The sequence below is a fragment of the Notothenia rossii genome (assembly GCF_949606895.1).
Source record: "Notothenia rossii genome assembly, chromosome: 8".
Taxonomy (NCBI): Eukaryota; Metazoa; Chordata; class Actinopteri; order Perciformes; family Nototheniidae; genus Notothenia; species Notothenia rossii.
The window spans coordinates 57,687,752-57,714,515 of NC_136906.1; the positions used below are offsets into that span (position 1 = coordinate 57,687,752).

Genomic DNA, 26,764 nt, shown 5'->3' on the forward strand with positions numbered 1-26,764 from the left:
CGATAAAACAGAATACTGTTGTTCTATTTTTAGAAACATCTCGCGGTCGACTGGGAATCTCCCCGCGATCGACCGATCGACTTTTGGGCACCCCTGCCCTATAGTCTATGGTGCTAATGTTTTTGCATGCCAACATCTGTGTTAGCAAGTTTCACACAAATGTGGAGAAACAATACTGCCTGGAACATCATAAAGGCTCCCTAATGTAAACCAATATCAACATCTAAAGAAAAAATGTGAGCTGTCTTAAAGTTACTCACACAAAATAACTTGTTACCTCTTGCTAACGCCTTGGCGACTTTGTTCTAAAGAATACTGAATACGGTTGTTTCAGTGTTGTTTTAGTTCGACAAATGAACTTGAAAAATGTTATTTAAGGCAGCTTTGACTATAATTTAAAACAATGCTACGCTTAACTTATTCCCCAATTTTAATTGATCTACGTAGAACTGATTATCACGATATTATCTATATAACTTGCTTATCTGTAGCAACATGGGCCAACTGGACCACTAACACTGTTCACACTGCTAAATTCCATGTTTCCCAAGGACATTTTGTGCAATGCAACAAATACACAATAAATAAATATAGCAGTACTCTCAGTCAGTATGTCTTGATCTTCATACCTGTATTGATTTCAGAAGAAAATTGTGTGGAACATGAATACATGTGATACAGTCTTGGTGAAAATACTGAAACATTTATGGGATACATTTTTGCTCACAGATCTATAGTCTTATCTGGTACTTTTCTGAGGTCTCCTTTTCAGTTTCTGGTATCTTTTCTTCATCTTATAGCTCGGAACCCTTCTGAAACTAAGTTCATTTGTGAATGTCAAAACTGTACTTCATGACTTCTGCCTCGTTGTGTTTTTACTCACAGTCATGATCATCTTCAAAGTGTGTTACCCTTGATTTTACTTAGCAGAAATGTCTCCCCTGCTGGGTGATTAGTCCCCAGCATTAGCGCTGCGAGTGGCCCCACTGAGACTTCTAAAGATTTGTGTCATTTTCCCGGGAGTATTTCTTGAGGGAGAGAACATTTCTTCTTGCAAGCTCTGTTACATTCACTGAAATACCGTTTGGATGTTGAAAGTTGAAGTCAAAAAAGAATATATAAAAAAACAACAGATAATGTTTAAAAATGAAGTTATTATTAGCATCAGTCAACAATTATTTAAAAGAGACAGCAAGGCCTAAAACAGCAAAACACTGCCGTTAAGCTTTTTATGCTTTGAGACGAAAACTGGTACGTCAACAAACTCCAGGTCACTTATTCAAATTCAAGTTTGTTGCTTACAGAGAATTCTTTAAGGGATATGTTTTAATTCTGTGAACACCACATTTTTAGGCACTTTTGATGCTGCTATATCAGGAAGAACAAAGTAAATCGTAACATGTTTCTCATCCTGAAACAGCATTTCAATGTTTGTATAATATTTTAATGTGAACATATTTTAAACAGTTACAACACCATTAATAATTTTGACTTCTGGCCCACTTTCTTTCCTATTCTTTTTATTCTACTGTCTTCCTTCAGAGTTGTTTTAATGAGTTTTTAAGAAAAAAGTTTTAATAGTTCTATAATGTCCGCTTACATTATCCATGTTTCATACTGTCAGGCGACAAAGAAAATGAATGCAGTGATTATAATGCACAGGAATATCCAGGAAGTCGCCGACAACGGAAACAGCTGATCAGTCATGTGAGTTAAATGTTCACTTCATCCAAACTTTTCAGCAAAGGCGCTTCCGTATCCCATTTAGCGCATCGACTGTTTTTGACAGAGGCAAAGATCACCTAAAAGGCCATTTTCACAGAAATACACCCTATAGCTGAAGGTATCCGTACAGGTAAAGCCAATTTCAAGGGCAAATCCTCCATTGACAGTGAATACCCTACTTATTCAGAAAAAAACTTATGGAAAGTACTGTAAAGAAGAGGTCGAGAGCATATGGCGAGCATATACGCCGCTGCAGAAAAGGAGAAAATTGAAGTGAATGGACACAAGGAATGTCATGCAAAAAGAAATAAACACCATTTTAACAGGGGTATTGCGCCCTTTGCCTTTAACAAGACCCGAGGTCCAGAGGGGCATTCGTCCATCATCTGCGGATCCACAACTGCCAATAAATCCCAGACAAGCTTTCCCTGCTGTCTGACATGCAGTCAGCTCTGAAAGAGAGATGTTTTACAGTAAAACCACAACCGTGTAAAAGATCCCTATGCCTCCCCCAGGGTGAGGGCTGGAACAATGCTGTCTCTTTCCTCTATGGACTTGAAAATATAAAGATCTTTATAGTGTGGCCATCGTATGCTCACATGTAGAGGGTGGTTTCCAGGGAGCGATAACCTGTAACAGCTCTCACGGGGCCAGCTTGGGGCCAGATGTGATGAGTTACTTTCAAAAAATGAGATGATGCTGGTATTGTTTTAATATCAAGAGAACATGAAAGAACAAAGCGCAATGATATAAACCTGATGGGAGTTTATTACTTCTGTCATCATTGATAGTGTTCAGTAGTCTGAAGAAACCAAAGTTATATACTTTTATACCATGTGGTCCGTAGACAAAGCAAACAGCTGGTTCAAAGCTCATCATCTCTCAACAAAAAAAGAAATGATGATCCTCTCATACATATTGCAAGTTCAAAGTAACGAGAAACAGATATTGTGGTTCACCAAGGTCAGAGTTCAAGAAAGCTGACCTCTGCATGTCTTTAATGTACTCCACGGGAAGCTCTGCTTGCACAGCTGGACTTGGCAGGCCTTCTTTACTTGGCCGCAGGTCACATGGATACAAGTTTTACAGAACCAAGGATGACAGGGAAAGAGAAATGGAGAGGGAAAGGTGGAAATCAGCACTGTTGCTTTGAAGAAGCGAGCTGGAAAAAGTCAATTGAATTCTTTACTCCTGCTCCACTCTCCTCTCTCGTGTTAGGATTAAGGATTTGCCAAACGGACTAGAGGACAGGGCGGTCAAAAGCTGGGGAAAGTTGAAAGAAGAGTACAAAGAGGAAGTGATGGTGGAGGATGTGGCAACATTGTTTCATCTTGGATCAGAGATGGCCCCTGAAAACCTCCCGTCTGAGTGCAAGACAGGAGGGAAGGAGGCAGGGGGGGAAGCGGAGGTCAGTGTGGGGGAGTGAGTGCTGACTAAGCCGTTCAAAAGGTCGCGTTATGAACTCGTTGTTAACCTCTGCATCCTGTAGGGAGGAGCACCGGTGCCTGGGAATCGTGTTGCAACCAACAGAGCAGCTCTTATCCAGCCATAACTCAGCGGAGGACAACTCTGTGTCATCGCTGTCAAACAGCTTATGAGGCGAGCACTCCCCCAAATGTATCCCAACACAGTTGTGTGTACTCCCTTACTGATTACATTACACCTTTTAAAAGACAGTCTGCTTCTTAATCTTTCTTATTTCACTGATTTATTTATAGAGAAAGATGGTTTGTACAGAACAGCATCAAGCCCCCAGAAAGTGGGCTGGCACATTTTCGTAGTGGCCAAATCGTGAAACTACAACCTCTGTGTCAGTGACATGGTGCCTGAGAAAACTTGAATGTTTTTAGCTGGGTTTGAGATTTGCCTTAAGTGCTTCTGCCTTGTCATACCAGTCAAAGTATGAGGACCAGAGATGAGAGCCGTTTAACCAATTATTTCCTTCACAAGAGTTTGCTGACTCAGAGTTAAAGATGATTTTAAGGCTAGAATATAAACAGCAATCAGGAAGAGCAAAAGTCTAGGGTACAATCAAATCAAATGTAACTTTAACATAGTAAGCATAAACAAAGCTAACATCAATAACTACTGATTAAAACATATTAACGACTTACAAAGAATGCATCAAACAGTCAACTGGTGAGGAGTGCACATTTGAATCGGCATGCTGCTTCAGACAAAGGAAAAAGACTGAGCTGATTCAGGCCCTAGAGGTATCCTATTACAGGGGTAGACATTAAGGATAAAATTCCACTGGTCCGAATTGTATTATCACTGGCCCCACCATTGTAACCACTGGCCCAAGAACATTTGTCCAAAAAGATTAACACATTTGTTGCAATAGTTTATGCAAACACAACATTACTACTTGTACTACAACATTTGAATAATCAGTGCTTCCTCATTTTCCTCAATTGTTCATATTTGGTTTATTAAAATTATGATTTTTTTGGTCATTGTTAACAAATGTCTGCTATTATCATTATTATGAGTATATTATTATTTGTATAATGCGCTTTCTGTCTTCCTGGTATCAGGAGTTAGAAATGTAATGGCTATGTAATAGCCTAGAATAGAACCTTCATTATCCTAAACTGCTGGGACATTTCCCTATAGCGAATACGTTTATATTTTCTACTCTTCACTTACTTGTCAGCATTGATGTACAGAGCCGACAAAAAAAACTGTTCTCTCCCTCTTCTTCTCATACTCTCTTTTAACTCTTCCGGTGACATTCTTTTATTTAAAGATTGTTTTTTGCCCGGCGCTTGGCCGGTTACCGCTGGTATTAAAAACATTTTGGCGAATGGTTAGGTGGCGCGATAGTCTGTATTGAACGAGCGCGCTCTTGCTCGCGCTACGCTCTTGCTCGCGCTGCGCTCTGCAGCAGACAGCTGTTTGCTTTTCATCCAACAACAACAACCGCCTCACAAAACACTATGTTGTAGCATTAACAAACGAAACATTCTAAATTGCTAGTCAAAATACCAATACCACAGGTCAATTTTTTTTAAAGCAACTTTTTTAATGGCCCGAGCGGGCAAGTGGAAAGTTAGGTGGTGTCTAAATAGTGCTTCCGGGCCAGTGGGCCATTTATAATGTTGAGCCTTGTATTATACTATTTTTAGGCATATATTATAGGTCTCAGATACAAATATATAAAAAACATGTCTATGAAGTGTTTTGCTCAAAATACCAAACAGATCACCCATTGTAGCCATGCCTCATACCCCTCTATTTCAGCCCTGTTAGAGAACTGCTGATTCTGGGTCCATATAAAAGAACAAAATAGAAAAAAAGGGGGGGCAGCTTTTAACTGCTCTGAATTCGACAGAGAGATTCTCAGCTAAATGCTGCCGTGATGAAACGCCGTATCATGTTCAAAACCACATCAAGGATTATTTCTGAAACAGTAAAGAGGAACGCTTTGAAAAAGGGTTATTTGAACAAGGGAACATCTACAATCTCGAGAACAGCTTGATCACATTTGCTATGTGTATTCCTGTTGACTCAAGTGGTGCAATTTGTACATGTGAAACATTATATTTTAATAAACTTTGAATGGAAAATAGAAAAGCACACTTTGCTTTGCTTTGCAGCAGCGGGGTACGTGTTGCAGCCAGGGACACAGGCAGACACCGGTTGTCTTGTTTCACTCGTAGTGCTTGGTAGACTTAAGGCAAGGCAAGTTTTTTTATTTAGCACATTTCAACACAAGGCAATTCAAAGTGCTGAAGTCAAGTTCCAGTTAACGACGAGTCACTAAAATGAACGCCAGAAGAAGAGGCGTAGTTTTCACTACCTTGTGGCGAAAACTAACAACTGCATTTCCAAATGAATAACGCTTAAAACCAAACTGCAGTGTAACAATAAGACAATATCATCACATGATAGAGGTGAGTAAGATTATAAATTATATTTTCAAATAAAGAAATAGGTCGTATTGTCGCTTCGAACATGTTTTACAAAGCTAACATTATGGTCAAATAAACATCAAGAACCTTCTTAATGAACCGCTTTTCTAATCAAACATTCACATAGGCACTAACTGCACTGGTACTAAAAATGTAAAGTAAGCTAAAAATGATTCCTTCTTAGTCTACTGATTCTAAAATGACCAAAAAAATGTGCATTTGCCGATTAGAAACTTTAACAAATTCTTAAAACAGTTTCTTGTTGTCACAGCTCTACCTTCTCTCTCTCTGAACATGACAAACAGCAACGTTTATAGTCAGGTTTGAGACATCAAAAGCTATTTCTTCAGGCTACTAATGTTGTTGCTAACAAATAGTTGACCTTCTTTACTAAAGTGCACTCCCCACCACTTTATAAGACAAAGGTCATTGGCTCCTTAAAGCTGTAAAAAGAGCTAAAAGCTGAATCGAGTCATTTCCCCTCTCCATTAATTTGACTGAGCCAGGCCCTGTCGCAGAGTCCTACATCGGGTCGGGTACCTGCGACGGGTGACCGCAAAAGTGCGCCTGCACGGGTCTTGAAAATCAGACCCGTGCAGGACTCTGCCCTGTCGTAACTCAGCAAATTGGAGGCGGGGCTTAAGGTTGGCAACAGTGTGCATGCTCTAAAGCAGAGGTTCTCAATTGTTTTTCAGCCAAGGACCCCTTACAAGATAGAGAATACACCAAGGACCCCCTCATTCTGATTTGTGATTTTGGGCTATATAAATAAAAATTGACTTGACTCGACATGTATGTCCCTTGGAATAATCTGATGTAGCCTATTTTTTACACTTCTATAGTCTTAGTTATGTGAAAGAAGAACACAAGAGCAATGTATTAGAAATATATTAGATATGTATTAAAAATATTTGCACCATCTCAACACAGAATACCCATAAAACAATCAATCAATTAGCTGCAAGTAATACTGTACCTAAACAAAATATCAAAGGGAAATCAAGAGAAAAGTGATAATTTGAAGTGCATTTCAGAACACACACACACCACACACACACACACACACACACACACACACACACACACACACACACACACACACACACACACACACACACACACACAAAGATAACACATCAAGTGTTTCACTCTTAGTTAAAATTAAATGATTTATAAAAGTCTAATAACAAAATAAATGCAGGCTATAAACAATTGAACACATGCCTGCATTGCAACATATATCAAGTAAATTGCAAAACAACTGCAACTGCATTGCTACAATCCCAAACCACTACTTGTAATGGCAGCCAGCTCTGGACACTATTGGAGTGATGCAAAGCAGTCCATGAAGCTGATTGCTTCTCTCTGCAAGTGAAGACACACATATCAAACTAAATCAATAAATGCAACATACAGTATCTGACATTTCTGTTGCTCACACACATAACCACACACACACACACACACACACACACACACACACACACACACACACACACACACACACACACACACACACACACACACACACACACACACACACACACACACACACACACACACACACACACACACACACACACACATGGTTTAAAGTGGGCGGGAACGATCCAGAACAGCGTTTCGGCACCTTCGATTAATAAGTAAATAAATCTGATTGGCAGTTTCATACATAATAATGTCAAGCGAGTTCACAGGGCTGCCAACTCTCACACAATTGACATTTTTCACACGCTCTCAGCCACAAGTCCATTTTCTCAAGCAGTGAAAAACAAATTCATAACTGATAATGTCATGGTGCGAAAAGAGGACACTACTGCACATTGCGCAACAGCAGCACCAGGCAGCAGACCATCTGAATAGCGAGAAATATACACAAATGTATTATATTGTAACTTATTCCCATGCATGTTGCTCAAAGTAATCTCAGTCAGTCTCACTTCTGCGGCTCTCCCTCTCCTCTCGCGCCAGTGCGATGAGCCGCGCAGAGCCGGACACATCAGTGGACTCATCCAATTGAACCGCGAATTTAGACCCTCTCAGTCTTTCCAGCAGTTGTGATTTTATATCAGCAGACATGTCCTAAATTCGTCATCTGCTCTTTAGCAGAAACAGACGTAACATTAACCATCCGTTGTTGTTGCTGGCTGTAGTCCTCGCCCTTCCTCTCAAAAAAAGCCCGGTCTTTTTTTACATAATCTGGATGCTTGGTCTCGAGGTGCCTCTTCAATTTGGCAGGCTTCATCGCCTCATTGGCAAGACACCGCAGGCATATCAGACATTTCGGTTTCCCTTCCACTTCAATAAATCCTTATTGGAGATACTCCTCATCGTATTTCCTTACTTTTGTTTTTTGTTTTTCATTTACTTCATTTGAGGCCGTAACCTGTCGTTTTAAAAATCGGTCCATCTTCGTAGTATGCTAGCCGTGTTATATCTCTATGATGCTAGCAGTGGCGCTCTCTGACTGACGTACCAGTTATTGTTGTTTCCATGGTAACGAGTGACACGCTTGATTTTTAAATGTATAGATTTGTTAGATTAGAACGTAATCTATGAACTATTTTAGATTAAAAAAATAAAATATTATTTGTTGAACTATGAAGCCTTTTGTAAAAAAAAAAGAAATGAAAAAAAAATGATATCATGATAATTTAAATTAATGAATCTGAAAACTTTTCACGGACCCCCTGGCAGAGTGCCACGGACCCCCGGGGGGTCGCGGACCCCACTTTGAGAACCACTGCTCTAAAGATCCCTGGATGATATAGGTATTGTTGTACCTAAAGACAGACCACTTTTAGCATTAGGCGCTGTTAGAGCCAGTATTTTTGTTTATAAAAGGGCCATCTAATCGTGAAGTCATACCGTATAAAGGACTACAATTCCCATGGCGCCAGCATCTAAAGAGATAGAGATGCGCAACCTGTCTGAAAGACGCCATTAAAGTTACAGAAGCTTATACATAGAAAGAAATACCACCTAAGTTGTTTATTATTTTAGTTTTGCCTCTTTTGTTTGATTTATTTGACTATTGTAAAGGCCTGTTTTATTTGTTGAATGTGTAAAAAGTAAATTTTCTTATTTGGAGTAGACGCAAAACACAGTATCAACACAACACGGGAGGCCAATCAAGTCATCCAAACGTGAGTAAAACAAATCTTATGGAAGGAAATGTCTGTTAAGACGTCTAAGTGGCTTGGATTGAAAGCAAGGAAGGAAGCCGCTACAGGCAACTTTTTGGGGAATGAACATGGCCCGCCCTCCAGCGCTGTATCCTGTTTTCTTTATACATCCATAAACAGCACACGGATGAGTTTTTTGATGTTGGAAATCTGATTGATAGAGTTGGAAGGATTTGGCAGCCCCCCTCCCCCTCAGGTGTCGAGGCAGCAGCAGTTGTTTGGGTTATTACCATCCGAAATGCTAACAAGCTCAACTCAGGAACTGAAGAGCTCAATAGCAATGATATTAATAACTCTGCAGCTCCATCCTGGCAGTCTATTTCCTGAGCCATATTAGTATTGGCCCTTATTGACACCGTCACTGCATCAAGACTAAATCAATAGCCAATCTACTTCACTGCATGGATCAGAAAACAAATCAAATAAGATATTCAAGAGGAGGTAGATTATTTGAGCGTATTCAGTAGGTAAGTGCAAGGTATTCAGAAGTACTTTTCATGTGGGGACGGCAGACTGTAGAGTGTCTGAAACAGATGGTTGAGTAGACATCTGCTATCATCAGACTTAAGAGTGCTTCTGATACTTCCCACATCAAAAAGCCCTTTTCAGTGCGTTTATCTTCTGACTGCCACAGTTCACATTCAGGAAGAACACACGCAGCATTTTCATTTTTCGGAGAAGTGTAAAAAGTAAAAGCAGCTTCTGTGTAATATTGAATTATCCGTTTTGAAATGGGTTGTTATGCTATTTTTGTGATACATTGGAACCAGCGTGACTATGATGATTTGTTTTGCTTGCTATCGTATAGCGCAATGGTATACAAATATCACACCAGTGTCTTCTATGATACATATAACTGAATCAAACTATACCTTACATTTTAATGTACGACACTAACAGTAGGTATACAAACTAGATACAGATGCTGGATTATCATTAGTGCCCGGTTGTGACATTAAAGTGAGGCGCCGTTTAGAATAATTTGTCATCAATGAATGCACCATAAAGAGAAATGCTACATAGCATGCTAACAAAAACAATGCTAACATACTGTTCCAGCAGGTTTAACGTATACCATGTTCACCCTCCTGATAAATGATAACATTTTAACATTAGGCAACATAAAGAACAGCTAAGGCTAATGGGAAGGAAATTAACTTTGCTTTTATTGGAAACATTTTAATTAATCCTGAGAGAAACATAAATGTCTGCTTCAAATGTAATGGCAATCTATTGTGGCAGTCCCTCGTAGTATGCTATTTGCTACTCCCTCACTGCTAGTTGTACTTGGTTACCCCTCAACAAAAACACGCCTGTTTGCTTTTGTGGTTTTAAAATGGAGGAACAATGTCCCTGTTGACATGAGCACAGCAGATAATCTACACTGCTTCTGTGTAGCAGGCTGAAAGCAACCTTTCTTGCCTGCATTTTGGCCATTAAAATGTACACACAAAATAAGAACATTTTTACTATGTAATGGGTTTTGCACATTTAAATCTAATACACCAGAATTTATAATGCTGTGGCTTATTTGAAGCCAATGTACCAGCATGTCTTTCACTGTTTTGAATTTGTATCTTTATGACTTATTGCACTAATTGTAAGTCGCTTCGCATCAGCTAAGTAATTAAATGCAATGAACTTGTTTTCCTATTTTTTCCTGGCTCATTTTTAGCTTAATTACACAATTCCTCTGAGTTGATTAGAATGTTATTCTAACAGCTGTGGCACTGAGTGTGGAGACTGGCTCTAAATTTGTAATTCGGAGCAGCTTAGTGCATTTCCCACCTAGGCCAATCAGATCGTGATAACACCCTTTCTTAAAGGCATAAGAGAGAAGGGAATTGCAAAACTCCCAGGCCATTTTGATCCTTCTTCAACATCATGCAGACCTAATTTCAGTAGTGATGGTGAGATGAAGCCTTATGAAGTAGTGATGGCGAGATAAAACCTTATGGAGCTTTGAAGCCTTTCAGCAAATCGGTTCAATAAAAGGTTCATCTCAGGCTTCATCATCAACACACTCCCACTCCATAATCGTCCAGGAGCGACGCTTGGTCAGGGTCCCGTGGCGTGCAGTTGTGACGCTCCTTCAGCTTCATAAAGGGACGAAAATAGCATTCAACTGATTGCAATGTATTCCCATCTGCGGCGGGATTTGACGCTCATGGAAGCACGGCATTCATTTGTGTCGGCTGCCCTTAAAGGCAATGCGAGCGTCCATTCCCATTGGATAACGGATAATTGTACACCCGGAAGTAAGTATTCCCCTTACTGTCCATTGATTTTACAGTGATATCTGCACTACTCATCAACTAAAAAACACCAGATTATCCCTGTTAATTACACAACATTGATTGGTTTAAATTGTGCGCAATGCTTTTGTATTTTTCCCCTTCGATTCGGAGAAACAAATATTTTTTCGGAGTAAAGGATGGCAGAAGACACTTCACTACCCAGAATCCCCAGCTATCGTTTAGGACTACACCATGTGCTCTGTTTGACAAGCCCCGTGATTAGTTCTCAAGCTCTGTGATTGACCTCCAACTGCATTCCATTCATTCCAATGGCTGGCGTCTATGTCTCCTGATCTTCAAATTTCTCCCTGCAGAAAAAAAAAACATGGCCGTACTTCGTTTTATTCTCGGTGGAAAATGCCTATTTTAAAGTTAGTTTGGCCATTAAAATGCGCTTCGAGAAATATGAGTTGTTATTTCAGATTATGTGTGCAGTGGATGTACATGATCTTTAGTTTGCTAGTTATTACGAAGATTACTTCAGGAAATTGTGTCCATACAACGTTTTCCTTGTTACCAAGGTGGTTGCTATGGACGCTGCTAGATACGTTATTTTCCCCTGTGCAATTCTCCATTTACTCAACAATAACACATAATTATCCTTGTGTTTATTTATTTTCAGTGAGTTGATCTCTTATCCTGGAACAGCATAAGTTAACATGGAGATTTACCCCCGTAAGAAGTGAACCAGCTTCGTAGGACCGGAAACCCAGAGTTAACCCTGAAGTTACCTCGCTAAGCAACAATCCGGCTTCGTAGTAAAGGCCTCTGATCTGCCTGCCTCTCCCTCCCTCGGGGGGAATAGTTATTTAATCATCACTCAATGTTCTGTGACTTTGTGGAGTGATGAGGCCCGAACCTAGATGTCAAACTATATGCTGCATCTAATATAGATATCAAATAAACAATTGAGTTGTCTGAGTAAACCAAGAAGTTGGTCGAGCTGGGAAACAAAAAGTTAAACAAACCCTAGCTTAAGCTAAATTTGTATGAAACAGATTGAAGACAACTTTGCAGAGGAACATTCTGGATAAACTTTATTTTTCGTTTTCTTGTGCAATCGTAGATTCCTAGCGACACCTTATGTGTGTTTTGCATTGGTGTATTCACAATCTGACTACACCGTTCTGATCCATCTGGTTTCCGTTCCAATTTGACTTTATTGCAGTGATGTCACTTTATTTCCAAATCTCAGCAATGACTTTGCTAAACATAACAATTGCATCACCAAAAAATAAGACAAAGTAGTAATTATCCATAACAATGGTGCTTTGGTTTTAACTCAAGTGAATCAAACTGGCTACATCTTTTTGCCAAAAAGTAATTACTCTATAACCCTAACTGACAAAATGTAATTTTAACTGGTCTACCATCCTCCCCCTCTGGGCACCATTAATTTTCACTGTACTGTTTCAGCTTCAAGACCACCCAGGAAAAAGAACGTTCACTTGATATGCATGCAGCGGGCATTTTCATTATAAAAGTGCGCACATTTGTTAGCCCCCCCTTCACATCTCAAAGTAATGAATAGGGCACCCGAGTGTGCACCAGACAACTTCTCACATCTTTCCTTTCCTTACTGTGAGTCACCACCTATCCTCCCTAACTGTCATCATCCCTTAAAATAAAGGGTGCAGGGAGCAAGCGATAAAAGAAACACACACGCTCCTCTTGACTTAAAACATGCTCACTGAAACCCACGCACCATTACTGTGTGCCACTCAGATTTATCTCTACTCTCATTCTGCCTCTGTAGTGTTCTGAATCCACTGTACCACATGCAAACGCCCACACCTACTGTACAGGCTCCACACACTAACCATTCATCACTGTCTTTGCTCTGAATATGTTAAACATTTGGAATCATCCTTGGAATTTCTGGTTTTCAGAGTCCCTTCTTTAGTTGATCTGTCTTCATGAGAACTCAGGAAGGTTAACCAGATGGTAAACCCTACTGTCTTCATAAAGCAGTTCAGGGATTATAGTACATTACTTCCATTAAAATGGGCAAAATGTGAGACAGATTTAAGAAATGATTAAAATTGCAGACGCAAAGAATCACAATACACTGAGAAATACACGCCGAGGCAGCCTAATTGCATGCCTTCTTCTGCCTTATTAAACCTGGAACTACTGTAAATTAATTGCACTTCCAGACTATCTTTCTCTTGAGTTGATAAGGTGAACATGCCTTATTAAGAGATCCAGTAAGTACGTAAAAAAAAGACTATGATATATGGGATCCTTAACCACTCACACACAAATTGCAAACTAAAAATATTAGTAAAATAATTTCAGATAGTTTTGGTAAGAATAATTGAGCACTATGAAGTGCTGACGTTGAACTATACGATTTTAAGCCCTGATTTTCAACTGAGTTACCAACAATAGCCAGCATGTTTTGGTCACTGTAATGACCTAAAGTGAATTAAAGTACAAGATAAAAGGCGTGGGGAATAACAGAGGGGTTTCCTAGTCTCTCTGTGGCCCGATTCCAAACCGACCCTACGCACTACTCAGTCTGTTGTCACACTCACAGCTGAATGAAGCTCCTTTTCTTTTGGGTGGAGGATAAAAATACAGGGGCAAGCTTTGGGACCTTTGGGACTTTTGGTATGAGCTGCTTTGGGTTTGCAACTGTCCCTGTAAATATACAAAACTATATCAAATAACCAAATGTACAATTTTTAAGTAAAAAATGTAACCTTTAAATTAACATTAGTATGACGATATTAAATGCCCCCTAATTGGCGCTGTGTTTCCATGGTACTTTTTGTAAACATCGTGTTACACCAGAGGCCTGTACTACTAAGCCAGATTTTAGTTTTTTTCACTGCTTACCTGGTCCGGAGCAGGTGTGGTTCCAGGATAAGAGATCAACTCAGTGAAAGCACCGCCTGCTGCCCTATCAGAGCTCAGTGTGCGGAGTTTGAGGCTATCAAGTAATATTACAGGATAGAGGAAATATAGTTTAAACTGCCGTTGCAGGAAAGACGGCCGGCAAAAATCAACTGACGTGTGAACGTGAACATTAATAGAATATCACCTCCCATCTTCAGAGCAATCTGACTATTATACCATTAGCGTTAAGAAACCTTACTTAAATATCTGCCACAACATAAGTAACTGGATCAAAGTAACATTACAGTCCGCGGCACTGTGAGTGCAGACCTCGATGTGTCCCATTATCATTCATATCACATCATATCCCATCATAATTCATCATATATTTCCTTATCCGAGTCAGCTTCTTGAGCCGTATCTGGCCGTGCAAGACTTACAGTGTCACATACATGGAGAAGTATTATTTTAAGCAACACGTTAAGTTGACGAAACACTTGAGTCAAATGTAATTAAAGTCAGATCGACTCATGTCTTAGACGGGGCAGTGATATCATAAACCTGTTAAAGGTCCCATGTCATGGCCATTTCTCATAATTCCATTGTTGAGGTATACTAAAATAGATGTATATTGTGTTCCAAAATCACATTGGTTTCTCATACAGCATCTCTATATAGTATGTGTATTCACTCTGTCCTAAACGGCTTGTTGGAGATCCTGCCCCCCCACCCCCCTCCCTCCCTATGAGCCCAGTGGCTGTCTGCGAGACAGCGAGACACAACAAAACCCAGCCCGAAACACACCCGCAGCCTGGCTGGGAGTTTGTGTGTGTGCTCACACACCGACTCACAGCCTCGCCGCGTCCCGCCGTCTCAGGGAGGAGAAATCGCCAAAGAGGTGCAGCACAGACAGGTATTTTCTGTGTTGTACTCGCTACAGGGTGTACTTTGAGGGTTTGTGACTTTGCCGACCGTTTACATGCATAACACACAAGGGGACGGGTAATAACCGGAAAAGCATGACATGGGACCTTTAATGTACGCATTCAAACTTTTTTTTTGTCAGCTGTATTCACCTTGCAGGTACAACTATGTGGCTTTTATCCTGGATAAAATGTTTAACCTCTTCTACACAGCACCCCCGATACCGGGGGGCAAAACACGTCATCTGTAGGAAACAGCGTCTGAGGGCATCTTAATATTCAATAAACTATGAATGTTTTATATCCATTAGGGGTGTAACCATTCACAAACATTTAGGTTCGGTACGTACCTCGGTTTTTAGGTCACGGTTCGGTTCGGTACGTTTTCGGTACAGCACAAAAAAATTATCGCAAAACATAAAATATCTTTTTATTTTATTTTATTATTATTAAACTGTGAATATTCACTCAAATAAATACAAAATATAACAAAATAAACATTAAGGTGCAGCACTTTGATGAACTGAAATAATCTGTATTTCAACTTTACTGTAGGCTACTAGTACTCACAAAACATAAACTATTAGTTTTGGGTTTCTAATTATTATTAAACTGTGAATATTCACTCAAATAAATACAAAATATAATAAAATAAACATTAAGGTGCAGCATTAACTGTACTGTACTAGTACCTAAGCAGCCAGTTTGACATTATGACTTGCTTGTCATTGTATTTTCATGTTTTTTTAAAGAAAAATGAACTTGTCCACATTGCTTGCCGAAAGGGCAGATCTGCTGGCACTAACAATGTCTCCTGCTGTGGAGAACACCATCTCGCTAGGGACAGAGGTAGCAGATACAGCCAGGTAGCGCTTTGCTAACATGGCAACAAAAGGATATTTGGCGTTTGTAATAACTTTGGCTCGGTCTGAACTTTTTGCGAGTGGTGGTGGCTTAAATGCTAGTGGGAGTTGGGTTGGAAACATAATGATGACAGTTTATAACAAGTGAATGAAATGGTGTTTGGCGATTAGGCCCAGGTTTTGTAGGATATCATTCGGGAAGGGAAAGAACCGTTTCCGATGAACCCCCCTGGGTCTAGACACTGGTGGTGGTGATAAGTGGTTAGGTCTGGTTGGAAGGGAGAAGATTAAGCTTGGCTCTGAGTTGGAAGCAGGAGGCGAAGGGGTGGAGGAGGGTTGCACGTTGTCACCTGGAAGACAGCTGATGGAAAAGGGGAGAGCATATATTGAGGGATTAACAGGTGCGATAATTAGGCTTGTGAATGGAGGGAAGTGATAGGTTAGCTGAGGAGTGGCGCTCCCTATCATTTAGTGAAGGGAGCGAGTATTGCCATGACGTGCAATACGAAGTGATAGGTCTTCCTGCCTGAACTTGCGCTGAGCTTCATTTCAATCAGGAGAGGCGTGATGTATGAAATACATGTTTATTATCGGGTCACATTATATAAATGAAACATAATGATGACAGTTTATAACAAGTGAATGAAATGGTGTTTGGCGATTAGGCCCAGGTTTTGTAGGATATCATTCGGGAAGGAAAAGAACTGTTTCCGATGAACCCCCAAAAGAAGTGAAAGTATGAAGTACTGAACGTGATGAATTCTTACCTTGTGGCATGCAGTGGGAATCTATGGATGAAATGAGAGGTTAATACATGTGGGGATTTAGACATACTGATGCCTCCTTGGCATGCTTCCTGGACGTACAGGGCGTCCCGGACATACAGGGCATCCCGGACATACGGGGCGTCCCGGACATACAGGGCTTCCCGGACGTACAGGGCAACCTGACTTAGCAGGGACACATTTTATACAGACCCGAAGGTTACGACCTGGACGTACGGGGTTAGACATGGCAAGGATAAACATGAGCCGCGGGGCGAATATACGTGCTGACATGCTAAGAACCACCACCAGTTATATGCATACGTACCAATTTGAAGGTTGGAGAGACCTTTGGATAGTGTAAACTGTGTTCGTTATTCTCCCGTCCAGGAGAGAAGCTTTAAAAGGAGACTAAATGGAGTCTCTGTGAAAGTTCAATTGGGTACTTTAATTAAAAAAGGCGCGGGTTGGTCACAAGCATGATATTGTTCAGTCAGACAAACAGCTGTGATCCGCTCCTCGTAAGGGAAGAGAAGAGGCCGATCTCTCCTCCGGTGCTATATCCTCTGCTGGCTCCTCCCCGCCAGCCGGCTCGCCTCGTCTCCAATGTCCGTTGTTGCATTTAAACAGAGGATTGGTTCTTTTCACATTCAATATATGCTTAACACGCCTTTTTCTCCTCATATTCTCTTTCATCACTTTTCATGTAACACATTCTAAACGCTGTAATCAATACTCTAAAAAATACTTCTCGGCTCGTTTGGTTTCCGGTCATTCCAGATGTTGTCACATGCTACTCTCGTCTGTAAACAATAATGTATTCAAATAAACTGTACCTTCATTTAATATTCAGCATGGTAGTATCTCGACATCTATAGTTGTAGTGTTAAATCAGTAGGCTTTGGTTTGCACCACTCCATATCATTTCGCTACTAAATTCACCTCTTTAGGAAATTGTAAATTTACCACATGCTAACTGCCAACCGGAGATGAAAGAGTTTCAGAATAAAGCTTAACAGCTGGTTGTGCACAAGAATTTCTGTTTTTTCAGTGTAAAACTGCATTAAAACTGACGGCATGTTTAAACTACATTTCCCCATTAAAACATTGATTTTAATTTCTAACAATAGCCAGCACGGCACTGAGGTCCGGACGAATGTAGGATGAGAAAGCGGAGGAGGACCCCCGTCCGAGTTGTTGCAGGGATGAGGATGAGACGCCTTGATTAGCAGCGGAAGTAGCTGCACCTATTCTAAATGAATGCCCCGTGTATAGGAGGGTTATGGCTAGAAAGGATCCGTCTTATGTAAAACTCTCGCGAGAGTTTGGCTGAATGTCACATGGCTGAATGTTTACGTTTGGCAGGCAGCCTTTCAGTTACGATCGTTAACATCAGTGGGCCACAGCAAATGATGATGAGAAGCTAAACTATCTTTTAATTATGTCAATTACAGGGAGTGTGATTGTTTAAATAGGGTGTTAGCGGTCTTGCTGGTGTTCAAAGAAGAATGACAACACTGTAGATCACCAACACTATGGTTTATTTTGTATTCACAGGCAAGTCAACGTTGTCGCAGTAAAAGTCCCAAGATAGCTCCTGGTACAAGGAAATGTTCTCTTGCAGTGTTTTACTATTATGTCTGATGTTTCTCTATTAATATTGCTGCTGCATTAATGTGTATGTTGCATCATGTTACTGCTGTAGATGTGTTTCCGAGCCGCTCCGATTACAACGAGAGTTACAACGAGAACGTGACGTCATATTTACACTAGACGGATCCTTTCTAGCCATAACCGTATAGGAGGTATGATAACCCGGATTTAATGAGAACTTGCTTTAAATCAGGGGTCACCAACCTTTTTGTCACCGAGGGCTACTTCAAGGGTACTGAGTAATACGAAGGGCTACTTGTTTGATACAAACTTCCTGAATAACATAATTGCACGGTTCACCTTTAACGATAATATTATTATTAATAATAATCAGAATACATATTAATTTACTGTATGTGAAGGAGTGTCTGATCACATGTTAATGTTAATTATTCCTCACAATAATTATTAACAATGATTTACCATTGCTATAGCAACCCCATTGTTTTGTTATGAAAATGTATCTATATTTATACACATTCTCGCGAGATCTATCAGGGTAATGCTGCGTTCACACCGGACGCGACTTCGCTCTAATTGCTCGAGTTTCACCGCTGCTGCCAGCTGTGTTTACTCGCATCATTCAAACAAGACGCGCTGGCTCGGGAGCTACAACTACAACAAAATGAACATATTTTACCGTGATTCAATTGTAATACACGTTTCTAAATGATGCCGAAGTAACAACATACTGATACCGTTTAGTAAAAACCATGAATTAATGCTTGACAAGTCTGCAGACAAGACGGCAGGCGAAAAACCTTTTAAAATGCTTGTTTTCTGAATTGGGTCGACCAGGCTAAGCTAACGTTGTATATGCTCATTCCACACTCATAACAACGGCCTACAGACATAAATAAACCAGCGACTGTATTCGCCATGACACAGACAGTCTGTGGTTTGTACTTGTTTAACTTTTGTCCAGTTTCTGAAAAGATATGAGGAGCTGTGATCTCTGTTGGCTAACTGCTAACAGCTAACTGCTGATGTTTTCTGGTTGACCGTCAGTGGCAGGCTGAGATCCTCACCACTGCTGTGTGTGTGTGTGTGTGTGTGTGTGTGTGTGTGTGTGTGTGTGTGTGTGTGTGTGTGTGTGTGTGTGTGTGTGTGTGTGTGTGTGTGTGTGTGTGTGTGTGTGTGTGTGTGTGTGTGTGTGTGTGTGTGTGTGTGTGTGTGTGTGTGTGTGTGTGTGTGTGTGTGTGTGTGTGTGTGTGTGTGTGTGTGTGTGTGTGTGTGTGTGTGTGTGTGTGTGTGTGTGTGTGTGTCTTGTCTCAGCTAAAGGTGGAAAGGAGATTTGGTGAGTGGAGTTCAACTCTGAACCTATCTGGGGTCAGAGTTCAATTTCACGCACCAAATCTCCATTTCACTTACATATGTACATACAAAATGTGTGCTTTTAACATTTTATATTCAATATTGTCATTTTAAAAATAAAAATGTATTCAATAATTGTTTTAGACGGCGCTCCATGGTGACTTGTGCTATTTTTAGAACATGCACGCGGGCGACCAATTTCCCCCCTGCGGGCGACTTAGTGCCCGCGGGCACCGCGTTGGCTACCCCTGTTTTAAATAGTGATCGAACTGTCGTTGAGTTAAGGGAAAGTTCCCTGAGATAAGAAATAATGGTGAGAGAGGATTAGAGGTAGGTCTAAGCTGTAGGAATTTGATCATGGATTTATAAGGGCAGAACTGGGAGTCGTTGCGGGCGGCGTTGACGGAGCAGGCGCCGCCGCATTTGGAGTGCTGAAGATGTAAGCTAAAATGTCTGGCGGGAAAGGATATAACGATTGGAATCGAACGTTAGAGAAGCTGTGGTAAATTCACCTGGTCTGAGGAAAGCATAAAAAGCTAGGAGAAATAAAGCATCAAGTAGCGCATCGATATAAGGGGAGAACAACCCGCTTCTAAGTTTGGAGAGCATAAGGCGTAAAGTGGAGAGTGTAATAGAACGTCTCCGGTCTGAGACAGGGGGAAACGTTTTAATAAGACCTTTGAGAATGAGTTTGACTGACTGGTTTGCGAACAGGCTGGGAAAGCCGGGATCGAAACAGCGAACATTAAACTGAACTCCTGCTAAGAGGCCCCGGATGTATTGGGGTTTGAGGTGGCGATCAGTGGCACAGTAGCACATGAAGGCGCACACGGTGGAGATGAGAACTGGTTTAAGTGTAATGCCTACGGAAAAGCAAAATAAAGCGAACGTTCTCCAATCTAAATCGTATGTTTTAAGGGTGGAAGCGGCTAAGCCCTTCCTCATAAAAAACCTGGCGGATTCGAGGTGCCTTGCGGGGGCTTCTATTTAGAAGAGAGAGAGGAGATGCAGGGGAGGAATCCTGACGGGTTGAGTGATGGCTTCGGGGCAGAGGTTCCGGAATGTCTGGAAGTGGAAGCGAGAGAGGGAATCAGCCACTGAGTTGAGGTGGCCGGGGACGTGATGAGCTGAGATGAGGAAGTTGTGGGTGATGGAAGACCACGGGATGCTTCTCATGAACGGCATGATGTCACGGCACGGGGAGCGCGCTTTATTAATAATCCCGACCACTGATTGGTTGTCACAGAGTACTAAGATCCACTTCCGGGGCCAGAGGTGACCCCACACGTGGCAGGCAACGGCGATCGGAAAGATCTCATGCAGAGCGGAGGAAGAGGCATGGCTGGGGAATGACTGAGGCCACGAGCCTGCGAACCACTCTCCCTGGAAGAAACCCCCAAAACCTACGGATGGGGCAGCGTCCGTGAAGAATCTCATGGAGTCGGAGGAGCCCTCTTTTCTATTTAGTACAATGAGGGTAAGAACACGCTTTCTCATTAAAAGAAACACAAATCTTATTATCCCCTTGCTTGATCACCTGACGGTTTGGTTTATTGTTCCCAGAATACTGCGTGGGAAAAACGCTAGACCCGGAGAGAGGCACTGAAGGGCAGAGCAGAGAGGTGTGGCCCTGCGCTCCGCAGCTAAGGCACGAGACGACTTGTTGCCCGCCGGTAGCCATTACAAGCAGCTCGGTATCCAGCACGGACCAGTCCAGGCGGATGTTACAATGAGCTAAGTGTAGCGCTGCTTTGCTAGAGAAGTTTTTATGGTATTGATAAAACACGGATTTCCAGTATTTGATGTGAAGATCGCCAATCATGGCCAGATAAGCATCTAACTCCACTCTCCTTTCAGGGTAAACTGCGCAGAGGACATCGCGGAAGATGCTAAAAGCTACCAGAAATTGCCCTATAGAAAGGTCTTTGAGGAGCCGGGGGTCTGCGGATTTAAATACCGCCGTAATGCTTCCTCCCGTGGCGATGGCTTTGTCGTACTCCGGGGAAGGCAGAATAAGGCTGACCAAATTAATGTCTTTCCCGTCGAGGATCTTAGCTCTGAGCCGTGAGGAGATGTTAGCGGCTTGGGGAATGTAGGGCCTACCTGAGGGAGGAGCCGGGAGGGCGGAAGCCAGAGAGTGAGGAGGAACTACCATGCCAAATACAAAATCCTGACCCGGCGGGGCTGCCGAAGAGGTTGAAGCTCCGGCCTGGCCTCTCTCCATGGACTGGAGGCGAGCGTCGATTAGTTGCATAGAACTTTCCAGAGATTGCAGTGTGTTGACTAGGCTGCCATCGAAGAGGGGCTGAGTGCCGGAGCTCCCGGGCTGAGCGGCGCTGGGCTGGGCGACGCTGGGCTGCTGAGCGGTGCTGGAGCGAGCCTGAGGAGTGGAGGATTTCTTGGCCGAGCGAGCTCCTGGAGGACTCGCTTTTTAGACCTTTTGCCCCCACGGCCGCGAGAACGCCCTCGCCCTCTTCTGGGGGGGCTGGCTGGATCTGCTGGCCTGGGCTGGGAGACCGCACCGGAGGCTTGATCCGACAGCTCACGGATCTGGAGCTGGGGTGATACCATGCTTCCGGAGATGGGCGGCGAGGAATTCTGCCTCTGCTGTGCGAGAGCCGCTGCGGGCGCTCAGACGAGAACTGAGGCGACGGTGACTTGAGGAGTTTGACGCTTCCTCTGGAAGTGCATCGGAATCGGGATCAAGATCCTTCGAAAAAGGTAAGTTCTCTGAAGAGTCTGAATTAGACATGTTTGAGGTTTTTCGTATCAAGTGTTTAGGCGTAAGAGGAGTGTAAGCTACCAACTTGCGCGTTGACACCTGGAAGACAGCTGATGGAAAAGGGGAGAGCATATATAGAGGGATAGAGGGAAGAGCTGCGATAATTAGACTTGTGAATGGAGGGAAGTGATAGGTTCGCTGAGGAGTGGCGCTCCCTAGTATTTAGTGAAGGGAGCGAGTATTGCCATGACGTGCAATACGAAGTGATAGGTCTTCCTGCCTGAACTTGCGCTGAGCTTCATTTGAACAATGCCGACAAACAGCTTTGGTTCGGTCCACCTGTCTTTGTCTGTCATCCTTGTACGTAACTGCGAAACCAAAATGTTTCCAAACCGGAGACTTAAATGATGCTGGAGGATTTTCGAGCTCAACTTTATCTCCGTTCGCCATTTCGACAGTTCCTCAAATTACTGAGTACATTTGAACGCATCCCTCTGACCAGCTCTCATAGTATGCCTCTCGTCCAATGAAATGACTTGGTCGCTCTATGACGCGTTGAACCCAATGTGAGCAAATTACTCTGAATGCTGCGACGCAGCACCTGAGATTACTTCCAAAAAGTTGTTCTCGTTCTCAATTTGTTGCGTTTAACGTTATATTCGTTCGGTACACTTCGGTACACACGTGTACCGAACCGAAGGGCCCGTACCGAATAATTTCGGTACGTGTACCGTTACACCCCAAATATCCATGTAACGGGAAGAAACTCAGCTAACTGATCTTTTTTTTTTTTTTTTTTAAACCCACAAAGCTAGCACCGAGCCTCTGAATTAGCTATGAGTGAAACAATCTTAAGGCCGTTAGCACAGAACTCTAGCTACACTGATCGATATACTTATTTGATCTGCACAAACAAGCAAAGATAACATCCTGAGAGTCCACAGATTATAGAAGTATAAGGATCATCACTGAGCGATCAGAACTCGTGACAGGGGAAGCAAATACAGACAACACACGAGTAGCTTTAGGTAGCAAAACACGGAGATATATGCTCACCTTAGCTGTTATTCTGATCAAAAGTCGTGTTCAACAGGGTTGCCAACTTTGGGTACCTGGCTGGAGTTAGATTTTGATATCATGGGTTTAATTACACATATGCGCACTAAATGACTGCTATCGTGTCAGCAGCATATATATAGGATATATATATACAATATATACAAATACACAATATTGGACACAGACTATAAAGGGCACAACGTTTCATTCAATAATGAAAGTCAAACACATGTTTCCACTGTTTTATTGTGTGCCTGTCGCGATAAGCAATTAATTGACTTATCGTACGATAAATAAAAATGAACTCGATAAATTGCCATTTACATGAGGATGTAACTAGCAGTTTGAAAGGATGTACTTGAATTATTATTATATATTAACATTATGTTGGTGGTCTAAAATGGTCATACAACGGTGCCGAAAATATTATCGTATATCGCAAAAATTTCCGGGAAAATGTATCCAACATAATTAATTATCGTGAGAAGCCTATTATACATGAAACACACACACACAAACAAACCTACAGACTTACTCCAAACTGCCAAATATATTAATTAACTCACTCTCACTCTTATATACTCTTTGACTCGATTTTGGCCTAGTAGAACAATAAGCAGCAGACTTTTACTTCTTCATCATTTCTACTGGATCTTAGATCTGCGCATGCGCAGTACGGGTCTGGGATTGACCAACCGGCTCCCACTGCTCTGCTGTCTGTTATAGGGGTGGGCGATACCACAACATCTGGATTCGATCCAATACCAAGTATTTCAGGGCCAGTATCGCCGATACCGAAGCGTCTTATGTACTTTCATATAGGGGAGAGCTGCATTTTTTTGTTTTTTTTGTTTATTTATTTAAAGGACAGTGCACATTGATCAACATTGCTGTAAACGTACCAGTGTTAGCCACCAGGCTAATTTTCAACTGTTGTCCTTTTGGAAAGATGTTGTGTTCTAAGGAGTCCTGCTCGTGAAGCACACTCAGTTACTTTCTACAGCATTCCCCCCCACCCCACTCCCCGCGGCATTCAGGGCGAAAGACATAAATCTACAACCTTGATCTCTGAGTGGTTTCAGAGGCAGAAGAAAAAGAAGTGCTCTGTAAATTCTGCTCCTCTCTTATTTACATTAGTGTGTCAGAGGTCCTTGCGCTAATTCAGCCTGTTCCAGTGTTTCTGGGCGGGGAGTACATCACTTCAGTTTGGGTTACTCATCCATTACCAAAGCCTACTGGCCTTGAGATTTGAGATTGTTTACACACTTGCCCAAATGTATCACAAGACCTGTGCTGCTTCTCTCCCTTCACAAGCCTCGAAGGCCACAGTCTCTTTCATCTCTATCTGCATCTAGTCCAGTTCTAAAGCTAATTACATATTGTGAACTGTTGAACTGATTTTATAATATCCAGAATACTGTGATCTAATGCCTGTACACAAATACTTTGATTTACACACTTTAATTTGAATAAAGTTAAACCATAACTATAAATAGTAAAACTACAGAAACTGATAATGTTGAGGTGTTGTCTCTTAATTTTTTTCAGAGCTGTATAATCTATTTATACTGGATGAAATCATGGACAATTCTGCACATTCATGGTTCCCTAATAAAATGTGTTGTTTTTGAGTGAAATATCTCAAAAGCTTTAGGATGGACAGCGAAGACATTTGGTATAGACATGTCCCCTTCAGGGTGATTTTATAAAACTTTAATGATTGCCTGAATTTGCCTCTAGCACCATTTTCAGGTAACATTTGTAGTGCTAAACATGGTAAAACCTTTATAGCCTCACAGACTTCACCCTCTGGTGCCAGAGGAACCACCTCCAGCTGAACGCAGCGAAGACCAAGGAGCTGGTGGTGGATTTCAGACGGCGCCAACACTCCCCCCCGACACCAGTGAACATCCAGGGAGCAGACATTGAGATTGTGAAATCTTACAAATACCTGGGTGTTCATCTGAACAATAAACTGGACTGGACTGATAATTCTGCTGCTCTGTACAAGGAGACTGTTGAGGAGACTGAGGTCTTTCGGGGTGCAGGGGGCACTCCTTCAGACCTTCTTTGACTCTGTTGTGGCATCAGCCATCTTCTATGGTGCGGCCTGCTGGGGCAGCAGCATCTCGGCTGCTGACAGGAAGAGACTGAACAGACTGGTAAGGAAGGCCAGCTCTGTCCTGGGGAGTCCTCTGGACACTGTCGAGGTGGTGGGAGACATGAGAATGGCAGCCAAGCTGTCCTCCCTGCTGGACAATATGTCCCACCCCCTCCAGGACACCCTGTCCTCACTGTGCAGCACCTTCAGCGACAGGCTGCTGCACCCCACCTGTCACACGGAGAGATACCGCAGGTCCTTCCTTCCTGCAGCGGTCACTGCCCGTAGACCCTCCTACACACACCACAACACAGACTATAACACCCCTTGCTGCTAAATACAAACCAACTTTGTGCAATATGTGCAATATATATATGCCGTTAATAACTGTATAATTTATGCTAAACACTTGTGTTACGGCTGCTGCCTTCCTGGTCGTCTGAGTGTTTTCAGCTGTGTGTATTCTATGTAAATGAGCTGTGCGGTTGCCCTCCCGGCATTGGCTCCCATCTCCTGGTCCACCCCTGAAGATTGCGATTGGAGCACGCCGGGCCCGACGCACTCCAATCGCAGCGCACAGCCGGCGCACACCTGCGGGAGATTATTACAAAGCTTGGGGACAATCATCATTCTGGAGGCTCTGTATGGGGACAGATGCCTCTCGCTACTTGCTCTTTGTTCTGGGGTTAAAACTTGTGTGATTAGTTAGAGTGTAGAGTAGCTTAGTTAGTGTTTAGAGTATAGAGTATAGTTAGGATTTGTGACTGTTGCCTTTAGTTTAGCTGTGTTTTTGTATATATTCTTTGTGTTAGTTGTACCACCTTTAGAGTGAGGTTTTGTTTCGTTCTTTATTTAGTATATTAGTATGTATTTTCCCTGTATGTCTTTAGACTCCTTTTTTAGAGTCCTCCTTTAGTTGGTTATTTGTCAACCTGTGCCCTTTTGGCTCTTTTGTTTGTTTCAGGCTGTTTGCCTGCTATTTTGTTTACAGCTGTTTTAAATAAACGCTTATAATTAATACCAATTACATACTGGTGTGTGTTGCATTCCTTTTCCCCTAGTTGGGACGTAACAACTTTTTACTGTTACAAGGTATGTATCTTGTATTTTGTAAATAGTGTAACTTGCTGCTGTTAAATACCGTCAAACTATGTGCAATATGTGCTTTATGTGCAATATATACTTTATATACATATGCCTTCTTTAATAACTGTAATATATACCGGGCTGCTAAATCCTAAGAACTGCTACAGGATTTGATTTGTTTTTGATCTGTATTTTTGAAAATGATGTAACTTTTTTAGTTATCGTTTTTTTAGCATATTGTTTATTATATTATAACTTGGTACTTTTTTTTAATGCATGTAAGATATGCAACACTAAGCTGTCTGTGGCTCTTTCCT

The 26,764-nt window shown here is 41.9% G+C and overlaps 1 long non-coding RNA gene across 3 annotated transcripts in view; it reads left to right on the forward strand.

Moving 5' to 3' along the window:
• LOC307015585 overlaps positions 1-26,385 on the forward strand; it is a 63,581-nt gene extending 37,196 nt beyond the window's left edge. For 2 of the 3 annotated variants that reach the window (XR_013801602.1, XR_013801604.1), the window contains 3 exons: positions 20,726-20,956; positions 21,043-22,200; positions 25,052-26,385. This is a non-coding gene — a long non-coding RNA (uncharacterized lncRNA). The remainder of the gene's footprint in view (positions 1-20,725; positions 20,957-21,042; positions 22,201-25,051) is intronic. The other variant, XR_013801603.1, reaches the window with a different exon arrangement.
• The last annotated feature ends 379 nt before the right edge of the window (positions 26,386-26,764 follow it).